Consider the following 19,138-nt stretch of genomic DNA (forward strand, 5'->3'; position numbering starts at 1 on the left):
ATGTGGGACTTGATGCTAGGACCCCAGGATCAGGACCTGAGCCATATAGATGCCCTTGAAATGAAACAATATTAATGCACTATTGACTATGATGACCTAAGGAAAAATATAACCCCTAGAGCAACCACTATGAGAATAAAACAAAGAGATACTGCTAAAAAAAAAAAAAAAGATACATATTAAACACTAAGTATTCTTTTTTTTAAGATTTTATTTATTTATTCATAGAGACACAGAGAGAGAGAGAGAGGCAGAGACACAGGCAGAGGGAGAAGCAGGCTCCATGCCAGGAGCCCGACGTGGGACTCGATCCCAGGTCTCCAGGATCACACCCCAGGCTGCAGGTGGCACTAAACCACTGCACCACTGGGGCTGCCCAAACACTAAGTATCCTTAATTATACCAAAAGATGATAGGAAAGGAGAAAAAGTGATATAAATACTAAATGGGACAAGGAGAAAACAAGTAGCAAGGTATTAGAAGTAACTTCAAGCATATTAATATTTACAGCTAAAGTAAATAATCTATATGTTCCAATAGAACATGATTTCATCTTATATTTTTAATAAAGCAAGAACCACTTTTTGCTATTTATAAGAAGTATAATCAAAATATGAAGATAAGGACTGGCTTTATATAAAAGGATAGAAAAATACACGAGGAAAACACTAATATATGAGTGTTGAATTGTCCTTATTAATATCAGGCAAAATAGACTTCAAGATAAGGCATATAACTAGAGAAAAATAAAAATATTCCATAACGACAAATCATATAATAATGAGTTGATTCTTTAAGAACACATAATACCTAAAAATGTGTACACATCATAAAACTAAGCTTTAAAATGTATAAAGCAAAAACTGACAGAAGAAAAGGAGAAATAGAGAAATAAACAAATGCAATTAGATTTTAAGTTTTGAAGATTTCAAATGACAGAACCATCCATACATTTAACCTAATTCATATTTATAGAATGTCTCACCCAGTGATCATAGAATCCACATTATTTTCGTAAGGAGAATTCATGATGGTGTACCATATGATGTGCCATAAATAATTTTCAATAGATCTCAGAGTACTGATAGAACTCAGAGGGTACTCTCGGACCAGAACATAGCAGAAGATTGTTCATAGGAGCTTTATTCATTACAGCCCCAAACTGAAGGAAAAATGTTCACCAAGGGAAAGATATCAGCATATTGTGGAATTTTTACACAGGGTAATACTAGTCAGCAATGAAAATTAACAAACTACAGATATATACAATAATATGGATGAATTTCAAAAATATGCTAAAGAGAAAGAAGCAGGGAGAGGGTGGAAGAGAGAAAAGGAAAGAAACGAAACAGACTGTTAGGGACTGAATGTTTATATCTCCCCTTCCTCCCAAGTTAACATAGGCCCTAGCCCCTTATGTGATATTTGCAGATGAGGCTTTGGTAAGCAATAATAGTCAAATGAAGTCATGGGGGTGGTTCCTTATGATAGGATTACAAGAACGCATACCAGAGAAAACTTCCCTCCCTGCCCCTTGTCAATCTTTCTCTCTCTCCTCATGTATGCACCAAAGAAAAGCCATGTGAGCACACAGTGAGAAGGCGGCCATCTGCAAACCAGGAAGAAAGCCCTTCCTAGAATTTGCAATCTGATCTTGGAATTCCAGCCTCCAGAACTATGAGAAAATAAGTCCTAGTTGTTTAATCCACCCAATCTAGAGTATTTCATTGTGGCAGTACAAGTAGACTAAGAAACAGATAAAAACATTGTATAAGTCTGTTTATATAAAATTTTGAACACTCAAATTATTCTGATGCAAATGAGTAGAATGGTTGTTTCTATTTGGGGGGTGTGGTGGTTTAGGGGACTTTCAGGGGTAATGCAAATGTTCTGCATCTTAGCAGGGTGTGATTAGATGGATAGATATATGCATTTGTCAAAAGTTGTTTAACTGCACACATAGCTCTGTGCATTTGACTGTATGTAAATCATACTTCAATAAAATTTGAATATACTCAAAGTGAAAATAAATGTATTATTAGTGTTCAACTTTTCTAAATATTCCCACTTTTATTTCCTTTATTTTGTTTTTAAGATTTTATTTATTCATTTGAGAGAGAGAGAGATAGGGGGAAGAGTAGGGGTGGAGGAAGAAGCAGACTGCTTGCTGAGCAGGAAGCCTGATGTGGGGCTCCATCTCAAGACCCTGAGATCATAACCTGAGCCAAAAGCAGACGCTTAACCAACTGAGTAAAATGATCGATAGGGTTAACACAAATTCAATAAAAATCACAGAAGACCCTTTTTTACAATAGAAATCCACAATCTGATTCTAAAACATATACAGAAATACAAAGGATTTAGAATAGATAAAACAATCTTGACCAAAAAAAATTGAAGGATTTGTCTTCAGTATTTTCTATGAAGCTACAATAATTAAGATAATGTGGTAGAAATCATGCTTTGACGCAGTACCACAACAAATCAGCTGAAACAATAATTGTGAGTTATTGAATTAACCATTATTATATTTTCTTTTTGAGATATATTTTATATATTATTTTAGAGATGCAGATTGGCCTAACGATATAAGACATAAAAACAGGATACATATTTTAAATATTTAGTAATGTGATTTATGGACTCCACTTTTATAAAGATGTACACAGTTAAATGTTTATGGTATATAGCCTCTTTATTTTTTAATTCATATCTCTCTCAAATACTACAATTCATTTTTGAAACTTCTTTTTATGGCGATGAACAAAGACACTCAGAGGTATTACAAATATTTAAAAGGAAAATATATTGTTCAAAGAAGCCCATTTTCTAGTTGTCAGAACAGAATTGTTTTCAGTAAGATGAAGGAATTTGTTTTAAATTTCTCAGTAGTAGATATTTTCTTAAAATGCTACAAAAGCATGGCATGGATTCAAATGGTAATAAGAGATTCAAGTATGTAATATGAGATTCAGTATGCTCTAAGTAAACATTTAAAAAGCAAATATAAGAAAAAGTCTATATACTACCTGTTCTGTCAAATGACATTTTGATCTTTTCTCCAAGAGACTAGAAAACATGACTATTTTCCTAACCTCTGTATTTGAAGTGGTCTATTATCAATTTCTTTCTTCAATTAATAATGATTTATCAAATGACTATTATATGCCAAGAACTTTCAGGCACTGGCACTATTAATTATGCAGAATTAATCAATAAATGGTCATATTTATGTACAAATAAATAAAGGAACACATGTGCATACTTAATCTAGGCTGAAAAGATAACCACAGAAACAGTCAGAATCAAATTTCAAAGGATGCAGTGAACACTTTTATTAATGATTACAATGTCCTCTGATATCATGCTATATAGATCAATGTAAGCTGAAAGAAGTAATTTTTAAATATATTTTTATGTTCAACTTGATTACTTACAGGATTGTGGTAGCTTTAAAAGTACAAGTTTTTTTTTTCCATGACTTTTTCTGTTTTTCATTAACATTGATTAATGTAGAATAAACTGCACATTTTAAATGTTGTAAGTTTTAACATATCTATATACACCTGTAAAACCAGCACCACAAGTAAGATAACAAATATATCCATCACACAAAAGAAGTTCCTCACCACTCTTTGTCATTCCTTCTTCCTGATTCTTCTTCCTGTTCACTCCATATACAAATGTCATATCATATATGAAATGTCATATCATATACATACACAAAATGTCATTCATATACAAAAATTAACTTAAAATGGAACAATGAACTAAATACTAGAGCTAAAATTATAAGGATCTTGAACAAAGAGTTAATTTTCCTAACCTTAGATTTTTTTAATGGATTTTTATTTGACATCAAAAGTGTAAGCAGGGCAGCCCAGGTGGCTCAGTGGTTTAGCGCTGCCTACAGCCCAGAGCCTGATCCTGGAGACCCAGGGTCGAGTCCCATGTCAGGCTACAGGAGCCTGCTTCTCCCTCTGCCTGTGTCTCTGCCTCTCTCTCTCTCCCTCTCCGTGTCTCTCATAAATAAAAAAATAAAAATCTGGGATCCCTGGGTGGCCCAGTGGTTTGGCGCCTGCCTTTGGCCCAGGGCGAGATCCTGGAGACCCGGGATCGAATCCCACATCGGGCTCCCAGTGCATGGAGCCTGCTTCTCCCTCTGCCTATGCTTCTGCCTCTCTCTCTCTCTCTGTGACTATCATAAATTAAAAAAAATTTTTTTTTTAAATTTAAAAAAATAAAAATCTTAAAAGCATAAGCAACAACAGAAAAAAAATAGACAAATTGGACTTCATCCAATAAAAAACTTTATGTATCAAAGAACATTATCAAGAAAGTACAAAAAGAACCTACACAATGGGATTAAGTATTTGTAAATCACATATTTGATTAAGGTCTAATATTTAGAATTTATAAAGCACTGTAAAAACAACAAAAAGGCAAACAATCCAATTTAAAAATGGGTAGAGGACTTGAATAGATTTTTTTTCAAAGAAAATATACAAATTGCCAACAAGCAACTTGATGATATTCAACATCATTGATCATTAAGGAACTGCTTTCATTTTTGAAAGACAATTTTGCTTAGTAGAGAATTCTAGGTTGGCAGCTCTTTTTCTGGTATGTCAGTGTGAGGAATTTTCCAGATACATTGTCCATCAAAAATTTTAAATTATTCTTTGAAAAATTATTCTTTGAAGTCTTTGGAAGTGGCCTTAAGGGCATACAACGAATGAAGAAATACTTATTCAAGAAAATATGCTACAACTCAATAAGAGCTGCAAGGGTCTGGGTGCTTGAACTAAAACTTTCCTGCTCAACAAGGTGGAATGTCTACTCCAGATTGGTATGGAACTATAATTGAAGGAACACAATTCCTTTTCATCAGCTCCCACTTAGAAGGCTATCTTCCTAGGGGTGACAGGACATGATTTCTTATCTTATCCCTAGCTATCTGTTGCTAAGACTACGTTCCAATGCAACTGAGAAATAGGGGCTCCTTCCTCTGCCTAGTCCCCCCTAAGGTGGGACAAAGGCACTTAATAATAATGGGAGACCAATCACCATTGCTTTGATTCATGGGATTGGGATACCATTTTGAGAGATACAAGACAAAGAGACTTGGGGCTTCAGCTCCTACATCTACTGAAAGCTCAGCTCCTAAATGGGGGATACCACTTGGGCAGAAGTACACTATGGACCACCTCAAGCAGCAGAACAATGGTTCATAGATTTTGCCTGGAAGAAAAAAAGGTCATAGGAGAGATACCACCAAATTCTCTCCAAAGGAATTGATTTCACTTACAGCAGAATTCGGAGAACTTTAAGTATTCTTCAAAAACAGTGGCTACTTGGGTGCAAGGCATTGAGAGATTGATTGACAGATTCATTGGAGATATAGGCTGAATTGCATGCTGGGGGAACTGGGGGAAAAGAGCCCTTCTGGGGTCAGGAAAATCTCAAGCACTGATTTATAGAACTATCAGTTCATAGTTGCCTGGGTTTGATTGGATTGTATGCTCTGCAATTTATGCCCTATATGGATTGTTGAAAACAGGAGAACAATGGTGAAAATTAGAGAAGTTATCACACAGCTAGAAATGGTAATATAGAGATATGCCACAAAAAAAAAAAAAAAAAAAAAAAAAGCCCTGCCAAAGCCTCTGTTTTCCCAGATTTTTTGTGGGTATACCTCTGGCTGCTTGCTCCAAGGGTCAGCATGATAGGTTTGACACTGTAGGGCAGAGGTGGTGGAGGGGGTAAATTTTGCTAAAGTAATCCAACCAGTCACTAAAGATATAAACAAGAAATAATAATAATAAGCTGGGGAAGGGAAATGGTATTACCAGTACCTATAGTCTCTACAACTACCTAAATGTTACCTAAATGTCCAGTTACCAACAAAAATATAAAATTAGCAGATGGGTACAGGAAAGTCTGGTCCATGCAGTGGAAAAAAACAGACAACAAGAAATCCATGGAAGAACAACCAGATGCTAGATTTAATGGATGAAGACTTCAAAGCAGCCATTATAAATATGTCCAAAGAATTAAAGTCCTATACACTGGAATGCACTAAAAATCAACAGCAGAAGGAAATTGAAATTTTCCCAGATATGAAGAAAGTTTAAAACATACTCTTTAAAAACCCAGTGCATCAAAAAGGAAATCGCAGGGAAAATTAGAAAATACTTGGAGGCAAACAAAAACACTTTGAGATGAATGAAAACAATGTAGAGAAACTATGGGATACAACTAAAGTAGTGCATAGAGGAAAATTCATAGCTGTAAACTCCCCTAAGAAAAAAAGAAGAAATCCTAAATTAGTAAGCTAACCTACCACCATAAAACACTGAAAAGAAAAATAACGGGGATCCCTGGGTGGCTTAGCAGTTTAGCACCTGCCTTTGGCACAGAGTGTGATCCTGGAGTCCTGGGATCGAGTCCTGCATCAGGCTCCCTGCATGGAGCCTGCTTCTCTCTCTGCCTGCGTCTCTGCCTCTCTCTCTGTCTCTCTGTGTCTTTCATGAATAAATGAATACAATCTTAAAAAAAAAAGAAAAATAACAAATTAAACCCAAAACCAGAAGGAAGAAAACAATAAAAATGAGAATGAAAATTAATGAAATAAGAATAGAAAATACAATAGGAAAACCAATACATAGGAAGATAAAACCCTTCTGAGTGCTCTTCTGGATGCCCCTTGAAGTATGAGCTTTTGTGCTATGGCTGGTAGAAATAGGCATTAATCCCAGCCCTGTGTAAGCTCTGTTTTTTTTAGATGGCTCTCAGTATCTGGTAGTTTCTTCATAGGCATGTATGATCAGTAATGAGCTGAAGACTTAAAGGTGACCTTCCTGCAGTTGTCTATCATTTTCTTTTTGTGAGATCTCCTTTGACTGATACTCTGCCATTTAATGCTAGTTTCTTTTGTCTCATAAGACTCCAATTTACATCTCCTAAACTGAAGGTGACCACAGAATTCCACCTGAGGCTCCCTCCTTGGGCCACAATCTGAATACTTCCCCCAGGACTCAAACTGGGGCCACCATGGGGCTCACATCATTTGTTTCCCATCTTTCAGGATCACTGTCCTTGCGACCTGGTGTCCATGTATTGTTTCACTTATTTTGTTTGCTATTTATATTTCTATATTTTGTCTGGCTTTTCCAGTTATTTCATATACTTTATCTGGTTCACTAGCTGCTGCAGGCAGGAAGGTAGATCTGGTCTCTTTTACTCCATAATGTGTGGAAGTGTGGAAACAGAAACGAATATAAACCTTTTGGTTTTTGGAATTCTATCAATTCCTTTTCCTCTATTTTCAATTTAACACATTCAAAACTACTACGAGGATGATACACTCCCCTCCATTCTTTGAATTTTTCTTGTAGAGTGATGATAGTTGAGTTAGTGTGAGCAAAATTTTTTGTGTGAAATTTTTATTTTTTAAAAGATTTTATTTATTTATTCATTATATATATATATATATATATATATATATATATATATAGAGAGAGAGAGAGAGAGAGAGAGAGAGAGAGAGAGAGAGGCACAGGCAGAGGGAGAAGCAGGCTCCATGCCAGAAGCCCGACTCCAGGGACTCCAGGATCCCGGGACTCCAGGATCACGCCCTGGGCCAAAGGCAGGCGTTGAATCGCTGAGCCAGTCAGGGACCCTCTTGTGTGAAATTTTTAAAGCAAATCATGTGTATCAAGGTTTGAGGGATTTTGAAATGTCACTTCCTTAACCATCTCCTTTGAGCTTGAATTATTACCTGAATTTTGAATCCCTTAACTTGGTGGGTGCTTTATTTTAAAAATATCTGGGGATTGACATGTCACTAACAACTCATTAATATTAGTAATCTGGAAGACAACTACAGATTTATACCATTTTCGTGCTTCTTCTCCTTCTTCTTCTTCTTCTTCTTCTTCTTCTTCTTCTTCTTCTTCTTCTTCTTCTTCTTCTTCTTCTTCTTCATCTTTTTAAGATTTTGTTTATTCATGGGCGGCACACACAGAGGGAGAGGCATAGACACAGGCAGAGGGAGAAGCAGGCTCCCTGCAAGGGGCCCGATGTGGGACTCCATCCTGGAACTCTGGGATCATGCCCCAAGCCGAAGGCAGACCCTCAACCACTGAGCCACCCAGGCGTCCCATTTTTGCTCTTTTTTCAATCCACCACTCCGCTGCCGTAGTTGCCGCTTTCTGCATCGTCTGTGGCAAATCTTCGACTCCTGCAAGTTCAGCATAAGTTGTGTTTTCCATGTGAGGCTGGTCTTGATCATGACTAAAGATGGCATTTATAGTATGAGAGTAGAATATGAGTGAGAGAGCGTGATTGCTGTTCAGGATTTAAATGTAGAAGTAAAATTATCCATCCTTCTAGTTTGTAGTACTTTGAGAAAAGATGATCATTGTAGTGGATATTCCTAAGCTTTGCAAGGGTTTGGTACTACTGAAAATTTTATGATTAAACATAAGTTTGCACTTGACATACTACTTAGTGTCACTAATTTATTAGTATTAATTCTATAATTAATTCCTTCCATTAGCTTTTCTGTCCTTCTACCGAAACCAAATTTTTAAAATTTATTACCATATTCTATTGTCATATTCTGAACTCAAAGAATGTAATTTTGCTTTGGGTTTTGGTTGTTTTAAATTTTATTCTCAAAAAAAAAAAAAAAAATAAATTTTATTCTCTTCTTTCTTTGCATACTATATTCTGGAGATATAGCAATGTCCAGTGAAACTAATAAATTAATTAAAAATATTTTTTCTAAACTTAAATATCCCGCAATAGCAGACTGATCAGCAAATTGTGGTAATCCTTTCAACATATTATTATGCATTAAATCATGTTTTCTAAAATATTTAATAATGGAAGATTATCATAAAATATTGCTAAGTGTGAGAATAAGGATAGAAATATATGGCTTGATGTTCTCTTATTGATATATTTTATTTTTCTTAAAAAAAAGCATATATATTAATTTTATAAACAGTAAATTTAAAAATTCATAAAATGATTTTCAGAAATTGGTGGAAGAAAATATTGTTTTCCTATATATTCCCCTATTATTATGAGATAATTTATTTAGGTCTCGTGTGTGAATTTTTAAAATTCACCTGAATTGGTCCCTAGTCCAAACATTTTCCAAGGGCAGTTAAGTGAATTTGGAAAAATAATAACTTTCTTCTAAATCATAATCTTCATTCAGTGACAGGTGAATAGGGTGACAGTTTCTGAGAAATTAAATATTTGGGGCTAATGGAGAGGACATTAAAATCTAAGATTGGTATTCATTAGCTAAAATTATTTTACATGGGATTTGCTTAGCCAATACCACGTTTAATATTTCTTTGAAGAGAAGTTTTAAAAATTAATTTCCATCCTCTGCAAAACAGACCTTTACTTATTTTTTCATCTGCTTATTATCTTGAGTTTTTAACTGATATTAACCAAAAATCTTACTGCATTTTAGTATAAGCTCTTTGAATCTCTTTTCTGCCTTAGTTTTTATAATACTGAACATTATTGCCAAAACAATGAAAACGTTCATCCATGTGATTTTAGATTAATATATACTAGAACCATGTTGGACAAGACCCAGTTTTTTACTATTAACATAATTTATCTGAATTTCTTTAAAATGGCACAAATGACTGATTTCTCACCCTCAATTCTATAAACCAGAAACATTATATCATTTTGCTTCAGAGGTACTATTCTTTCCATAGGAAAAAAAATGAGATTAGAAGAATAAAATTAGAGTCATGTGTTCAAATTTTGGCACCTTGTTTAAGATGATAGACAATAGCTTAGAATGCATTTGGTTTTATAGGAAAACTTTAGATCTTAAAACCATATGACTGATGTTGAATTTGTAATATTTAGGCATTAGTTCATTTCAAAATCATGCCAAGTAGCACTTTCTTTCCCGGTTTAAACATCAATTCCATCAGAAGCTAGTAAAATTATCTTGGTTTCTTCTCTGCATCAATAACATAGAAATAAATACATTTGTCAATGGATGTCTGAAAGTTTATTTGGACTAAATGATGGAGTGGGATGTCAATAAGCATTTATCAATATTCTCCTTGGTATCAATAAACTTTCCTTTGAAGCAGAATTCCATCAACCTGGAGTCAATCAATCTCATAAACAAAAATGATAGAAAATCGCTCTCAGGTGGGCACAGTTGTCTATATTTCAGAGCAAAGGCAGTTCAAACTAAAGTAGTTCCATGGCTGTAGGTTTTCACTAGTTAGGATTTAACAGATAACATGATGGTGAAAAAGACAACACTTCACCTCTATCATGGCTGTTTCAAAGTTACAGAAACTAGCTTGTGGCTTGTGGTGGGTGCTCCGTTGGTTACATTCCAGCTTTTCTCAAATGAAAGCATAGCCAGAATGACTTCAGATGAAGGTGTTACTCTGAAATATTTTGGGGGAAATCATGAGCATGTGTATTGGGGGCAACTAAATGAGTAGCTTGATGAGTATTTGAATTATATTATCTCATAAAACTTCGATTGATGGCTAATTGGAAGAAGTTAAGAGATTCTTTGCAACTTCACATAAATACCTTAAGGCAAATTCTGGATAGAATTTCAATATCCTAAATTTTAAAGTAAATTTGGACGCATTCAGAGCATTTGCTTTTTGTTTTTCTCAGTGAATAATTCCCACAGAAATCCTACTTTGCTCTAGGGATCTGATTAGAAGCTATAAACAAGTATATATATAATATATGCCAGTCCTATAAAGCTACTTAAAGAATCAGAACCTAACCAAGGTGTGATGGGAGAAGGTTAATAAAGTTTCAGCCCCATTTCATGGATAAGTTAGCAGAAAACTTAACTAAATGCATTCCACAACATCTGGTTGTGTGGGTGTGTGTTGAAATCAAAGACTTAAAAGAAAAGCAGATTAGGCCAAATCAATCTCTTTACTCATATGGGAATAAAAATGTAGAGACTATCTTTTAGTGCTTAGTGGGTCTGATTTGAGGAACCTTTTTTTTTTTTTTTTTTTTTTTTTTTAGACACACTACCCTTGGGGCTCTGGTCTTCTTAATTCAATGTTGAAAACACAGTGAGGATGACCTATTTAAAGCAGAAGGAATTTTTAGAAATATATTTCTTTTGCTTGTGCATCACTAATGGCTTTTTTAAAGTGTTAATTTTAGTTTCTGAAGAATTGTACCCAAACAACTCTCCACCACACCAGAGTAAACAATACGGTAAAGATATCTATTACTCAGAAAATGAAGCATTCTGATGTTTTTCCTGAATTTGTTCTTAGAAGATAGAACTTTGTTTTTCATAACATCTTTAAATTTTTTTCTCATTTAACTCTTACAATATGAATTCAGCAGATATGAATGCTTACATTCAAGGAAACTACACAAAGGAGTGAGATGTTAGAATATTTTAAAATATCTGATGTCAGCTTTTGCTGTTTTTGATTTTCTTCTAAAAGCAAGGCACACCATTGTCTTTCCACCTGCCAATCCATAACACTTATTGATTATGTTGCTTGTTTGGCCTGTGGCATAAGCAGATTTTCGTTACGATCTATGGAAATGCTCGTATTTTATCTGGCCCCTCCTTGATGTCAAGAACAAAGGTTTATTTCTCTGGACCATCATTGCACAGAATGGTATCTAGTGTGATTCCACAAATTGCTTTTTTTCACCTTTAATATCTTCTTAGAATGAAAAAACACACATCACAAAAAGTAGAACCATGTTTAAGGCCAAAATTCCAAGCACCACTTACTGTTTATCGGTTTGCTTTAAAACCCAGTGGGGTAGGTTATCTATCTGTCTTTGTGTAATGACTGCTTTCTTTAACTGATGGATAAGCATCATCCAATGAGTTTACTGTATAAGTAAAGAGCATATCATTCATTAAAATCACACTCACAATTGAAAGTGGTCAAATGCTTCTGACAAAAAGAATGATTATAATAGTGGATTATCCTGGCATGAAGATGGTCAGCTGACAGCATCATATTTTATTTTAATGGGTAGCAATAGCGCATTAAATGCTATTTTATTAAAAGTTAATATTTATTTTTGAATAAGTGGGTTTAGGTAGGCAAAAAAATCTTTATTTAGCTTTTAAATCACTTTTATATTATCCAAAGCAAAATCTTCACACTAAATGTATATAAATCACTGACTTTCAGAGCACCAAAGGGAATGTACTTTACACTATAACATAAATACTAATGAAATCAACTGAAAATGATAGTCATTAGTCAGCTGTGCCTTGATAGGGCTCCCTGTGGACTAACATAAAGTCACCATTAGAAATGGATTTTTTTCACAGTCTATAGCGTTATTTTTTTCTCAAAGCAGATTTTAATTTGATATTTAATGCATTTTTTTTAATTTTAGAGGGCATGTTTTTGCACTTGCAAGTTGTATTTAATCTTCAAATGCTATAAGCCTGTGTGAAATGTATAAAATAGACAGTAATAATCATCAGTGGAGACATATTAATTATTTAAAAAGCTCAGACCAAATTCTAGTGGGAACAAAATGTATTCATATAAATAGCATGAATTGATTTAGAAGATTTATAGAAATTAGAGAACCAATATGTGTAATATTATTATATGTCCTTAAAGGTTAGGAAATAGTTAAACATTTTTTTTAGGCTTTGATATTGAAAAGGCTGCTCATAGAGGTGGAGATGGGTGGGGAAGGGTGTGACATAGATAAAGGGGATTAAGAGCACACTTATCGTGAGGGATACTGAGTATATACGGAATTCTTGAATCACTATATTGTACACCTGAAACTAATACAACACTGTATGTTATACTTCAATTCTCAAAAAAGGAAGGAAAATGCTGCTAATATTTACAGATTCATCAGGTGATAATTCTATAGCGATGAAAATGTATGAGGAATACATACATGTATTGTTTTGGATGTGATGTAAGATACACACTTCAAATCCATATGTTCAAATATATTGAGAATAAATAAGGACAAGAGATAAGGTAAGAAAAATCATTTACATTTTATATATATTTGTCATCACAGAAAATAGATTAATTTGAAAAATTAATATAGTGTGTCTTGCTATATAGCTAAACAGAGTATTCAGTAAAGTACCCAATCCTTGACATTGTTTAGGAAGTTTAGCTATTAGAATTTCAGTAGAAAATTTCAGTAAGAATTTGTAGCCAAAACTACCCAAATGGTTTATTGAAACACTTGAATTAATTCCATTTCCTACCACATTGTGAATAGATATATAATTACTTTAACTACCTCAGTATCCATATTGCTTTCTGAGACTCTCTAGAAGGGTATTTAACTCTTTCTGGACAGCATATTATTAAAAAGTATAATGATGAATGTCATTAGTTAGTATTTTGAAAACTAACAGTGTTACATACTTTTCACATAGTATTGGCAATTGAACTTCAGGGAAAAGTGTATAACATTTTCCCTAATGTTTGCAATATTTTTCCTGGCTCTACAAGTTGCTAATATAAAATACTTTGCTCAATTTCACCATCGAAGAGCAACAAATAGGAAAAAAAATTTTCTCACAATAAGATGGAAATGAACACAAATTGGCAAATAAATCAAAGGGATGAGCTAGTAACTCATTAACAAAGAGATGTATTAAAAAGATTCATAGTTTTTGTTGTATATTAATACAAAAAATGTCATAAGGAAAAACTAGTTACAACTATTCATTTATTTTTTTTTCAACTATTCATTTATATATTTTTTAAATTACTAGTATATAATTGCTAGGTTGTGTTGAAGTATGTATATTTAATATACAAACACATACACATATGAATTTACATATAGGATTGATGACAAGTTTAACTGAATAGATATCTTTTGAAAAAGTATTTTTACCTTTTAACTCCCATACTTAAGAAGTTTTCCTGAGAAAATAACAAAGTTATCTATTGTGATTGGTTTCCTTACAACACTTTTTAATCACTTATTTTTAAAAGAATTGCATGAAATTTTTACATCAGGTTGTAATCTTTTAATGAAAAATAAGGGGAAAAACAGGTACTGACAATAAAGAATATATGTCAAATTTGTAAGCATTATGTCCAAGGGTTCTACCCCCAGATATGAGAAGTGCTTGCTTGGCCCAAATTCCTAAATTCGATAGTTGGCCCCCAGAAGCTACCTTGACCACTCTGAGATCATTGGTAGAAAGCCATATTACTAATCAGAGGGCATTTTACCCTGTATGTTCTGTGAAAGACAAAATTAATTAATTCAGTTGATAAGTCAGAACACAAGCTTCGTCCACACTGATGCCTTTATCACACAAGGTAGAACTTCTAGTAGCAGTTGAAAATCAGAGAGGCTCCCAGCATACCTCTGTGCTCCTCTCCATCCTCCTGAGGACCTCATGTCTCCTTCCTGAGAAAGCTGTTGAGGCATTAAAGTGATATATTTGAGAAAATTAAGAGGAGACTAGGGAAAAGATGAAGTGACCAATGATATGATTATATATTATGAAGGATAGAGGATATATGTTACTAGCTATCTGACACCGATTGAAGTTATAACTTCTCAAATATCATAAATTTTGTAGTCTTTGAGTGTCTACTCTGCAGAATTTGCATGGAGGAGCCTGTGCACATGCTAATTGTGGTTGTGTACAGGGAAGAATGGAGGCAGAAATAATGCCCACAAAAAGTCCTCAGTGTTGGAACAATGTCTGTGTTAATAAGGAAAACAAGAAAAATATGCTACGGAATATCAGAAGCTTCTCTATCTGCTGGAGCACATTTCCTGTAGTTTCATTATAATAAGGGATCATTTCTCCCAGGGCCTGAGGACGATTGCATTTCATTTATAGTAGGCCTCCTTTGAATCATCTGGCCTTTGCCCCTGGAGAGCTGCCCACAAACTGGAGAACTGAAAAAATGACAAAATTTCAAAAGGAATATTGAACATTTGATGAAGTCTTATTTTTCTCTCCTCCTTGAATGTATAGTTCATTCTAGATTTTCTAGAAGGAAAGGACAAAAACAAATTTCCACTTGTTAAGTGTCAGAGCAAAAATGCTCAGGTATGGGTCCTGTGATGCTGAATTTGAATGTATATATCATTGACAAAAGTTGCCAGTGAATGAATTAAAGTGAAAATAATGGTTTTTTTGTTTGTTTTTACAAAATGCAAATGTGATAGGTACCAGCATTGTTTAGGTGCTAGATATTTGTCAGATCTTTTGTCTTTCACAAAGTACAAGTATACTCTGGAAATCCCTTAGTGAACCAATATATTTTGTTATCAATAGTCCCCTATTGGAGTTGGAGTTGGCTTGTCTACGAATGTGGGACATGAAATCCTAATAGCTCCATTTTTGAATGAAGCCCGGCACCTAAAGTGTTAGCTGCAGCTTGGGGCTCTGAGGAGGGATGGCGAAGTGTTTCAAGCCCAGTGTGAACCATCACTGATGAGAGGGACACAGATTAACAACAACCTCAGCTCCTCATCTGACAATTTGCTCAGTAAGGACACAAGGCAGAGTGGCACGCAGGGGGCCTCTCCCTCCCGCGTCGAGTTGGCCGAGCTGATCACAGTAAGTCCACTGCTCACTGCAGTGAGCTAAGAGGATGAAACCGGGAAGACCCAGCAAAGCAGAGGTGTTAGCACCAGAGCAACAGCTGCTTTTTTGTCTATCACAACGGTGAAAGCTACCTTCCTAAATCGCACAGGTGTGTGGCTGTGAACATCACAATTTCTCCTTCAGTTCACTATCTCTGTGGTTTATGTTTCTGTGGCCTTTGTGCTTTTCCCTACTGTTGCAAGAGTTACTAAGTCTAGCTGCTCTGAAATGCTTTTCTTCTTCCCCCCTTTAAAATATTTCCATTCACTTTTTATCAGTAGAGTGGAGTCACAGGAACCTTAGAAGAAGCAGAAAAGCCAAAGAACTTTGCTAGATTTGCTGCTTGGAAAAGCTTTACGCATCGGCCTGCGGACCACTGTGATATGTACAGTGTAATTGGACACAGCAGCCACGCTGATAACGGGATGGAGGAGCAAACTGCCCTGGGAGTCTATGTATAATGTGCAAGAGAGAGACAGGGAGGCAGGCACCGGGTCCTGTAAGGTCGCATTCTTCACTTCTACAGACTGGCTTCGATAGTCAACTGTGTTACCTCCTCAGGACTGGGAGCCACTTAAATCACATTCTGTTAGTTTCATGTCATAACGAAATTGAAAATGGGGAGTTCTGAGTTATAATAGAAATCATGAATTCTCTGAATAGGTCAGAACCCTGCACTAGGTAGGACTTTGCATTTTCTTTTGCAGTAAATTGCCCTGCACCAGAGTGAGAAATCATGTCATATTTTATTACTAAACCTGGGAACTCAAATCAAGAATCAATGAGACTTCAAAAAGTATACTTATTAAGAGTTGGCAGCGGCACACAAGGCCACAAGGTTTCAAAAGCTTTGCCTTACTTTCTTTGTTTTTCTCAACTTTTTCATTTCAGAGTGTCTTCTCAGAAAGTATTCACAAACATTAGAAGAGGCAGTTACTAAACCCAGGTGCTAAGATAAAGTGAACCTAAAATTCTCTTAAATGCAGAGTTTTCTAAAGACCTTTTGAAGAGCTCTACTTAAAATCACAATATTTTTATTTTACGCAGATAAAATGACAATTATTTTCAAACAATTGCAAAATTACTGAGAACATTTAAAAATATTTATATAAATACCACTTACATACTGCAAAAAATCTCTACAAGACCCTCAATTTTATGATTTTACTCTCCTACTTTGAGTTTTTAATATACTTTATCAATGTGTTATGAAATTGTAATTAATCTTTTTAATGGGCTTCCAAAGTTATTTTGTTTACATAATCTAATAGGGTTCAAAATATTAAGATTATAGCGGAGCATCATTCACACTATGTGCTAATGAGCTATGCAAAGCAGTAGCTTTCCTTTAGTTTTATCTAACTTGAATGCTTCCATTGCTATAAGGGTTGATGTTCCTTTAAACATTTGTAGAGAAAGGCAAAGTTGATTTTGAAAAAAACCTTTGATCAGTTTCCACATTGATTCATATACATACTTATATATTGGAACATACATATCTGCCTGTGTATATTAATTTATACCCTTGGTCAAAATAAAGTGTTGATTCTCATACTTACTTACAGCTTGTAGTATGCAAGAGGAGTGTCAAATACTGTCAGTTAAATTAGCAAGCACATTTTCTGGGAAATTGATTTCTAGAGTCTGAAATCCCTGAAATCACTCAAAGGCCTTGTTGCTTTTCAGGTGCCCCATTAATCTTTATAGGACTCTATTGACATTGGTGGCAGCTGCTTGGCATGCAGTGCTTAGGGTAGGTGTGAGCAGAACACCATGGCCCAGGGATTCAGATCTAATTCAACAGAACTCACATTAGACCTTTAAACTAAACAAAAAATGATATAGAAGGGATTTGTAAAGACAGGGGTATAAATTACAGCAATGGTGCTGAACTGTTCCCTGATGGGGTTGGTTTCAGAGAAGAGCTTGTTTCTTGAATTACCTCCTTTGCCATTTTAGGCAGCTTGAAATTTAATAACAGCATGCCTCAAAGCCGAGGAGGTACTTCTCATCCAAATGCTGTCTCCTCTGCTAAATGTTTAGGAGTTTGGGCAGCAGATAGGACTGGAATTGTTGGTAGGAGGAGAAAAAAAAAAAAAAAAAAGAAAGAAAATGGACCCAAATCCACAGACCACATGTATGGACATAAAAAGAGCTATCAATGAAACTGAATTTTAAAGTACTACATAGGGTTAAACCATATGAAAACGCAACACTGTGATAATGCTCTATTCTCAAATGCAAGGCGGGGCTCTACTGGATCATCTGAGCCCTAATTTGATGATGGTTTTTACAAAAGGGTCCTTCTCTCCTGGAGGAGAGACAGAGATAAAAAGTTGCTCTGGATTTTCAGAACTTCTAATAATAGCTGTAGTTCTCTTACAAGTCAGAATAAAAGTAAAATATTGAGAAAGTAGCAGGTTTGAAAAATTGTTGGAATTATTTCCAAAAAACAAAGGCTGTGGCTGGTGTCCTCTCTGGATTTCTGCTTTCAAATTCTATTGCCATCATGGCCTCTTACATTCAGTTCTCAGAGTAGAGCAATTGTTGGCCATCTATTTGTGAATCTAGGACACTCCAGCTGACTCTTTCTGTCTGCATAGTCTAATTTGTGCACACAATCTAGATGGCGTCGTTCAAAAATATTGAAGATTGACTGAAAATATGAGCAATTCTACAGTAAACATTTAAAAAATAACAGAGGCAAAAGTCATGGTTCTGGTGGTGAACAATAAAAGACCATAATGATTGTAGCGATGACATTACCCCAGTGCCTGGGAAATCAGAATAAGTATGTTAAACCTTGAGATACAATCCATTTCTCCAAAGCAGCATCCTCTTTCATGTGAAAATGAGAGAAATTAAATATAGACAGACAGATAAAAAGGATTTACTCTATTTTCAAGGTAATTTATTTTCAGTGCTTTCTCAGCTTTATTTTCTGTATTAAACTCTATAAAAGCTCTCTTGATTAAGTTCCCCCAAGCATCTCTGAGTGAAGCAGGCCAAAACATACATGGATTTGGTCATAAAGTGCATTTTATTCCTCTTGTCAAAACAACAAAAAGAGTCAGGAGGATATCTGAAATCACATAAAACAGACTCGAGGGAAGGCGAGATGTGTTAAAATCTTCTAATACCTGACACTCCTAGAGAATAACATGTGAGGATGATTCAGACACTTATGCTTGGAATTAAGCTGGAAAAAATATTTACTTTCTGTTTTAAAAATTATATGTAGATAGGCTTGATTTATCATCCTTCCTCCGGGTATACTGCTAAAATAGACAAAACAATAGAATATTCAAATTTACTCGCCATTTTGCCAAAAAGGATGATGATGCTTATCTGGTTTTTACAGTACTGCTGCTTCAAATAAATGCTGGATGAAAGAAAATTTAGATGTATGCTCTTATTGAAAATTTTAATATAGGGCATCCAGGTGGCTCAGTCAGTTAGGCATCTGCCTTAGGCTCAGGTCATGATCTCAGAGTCCTGGGATCGAGCCCT

Source organism: Canis aureus, chromosome 6, assembly GCF_053574225.1.
Source record: "Canis aureus isolate CA01 chromosome 6, VMU_Caureus_v.1.0, whole genome shotgun sequence".
Lineage (NCBI taxonomy): Eukaryota > Metazoa > Chordata > Mammalia > Carnivora > Canidae > Canis > Canis aureus.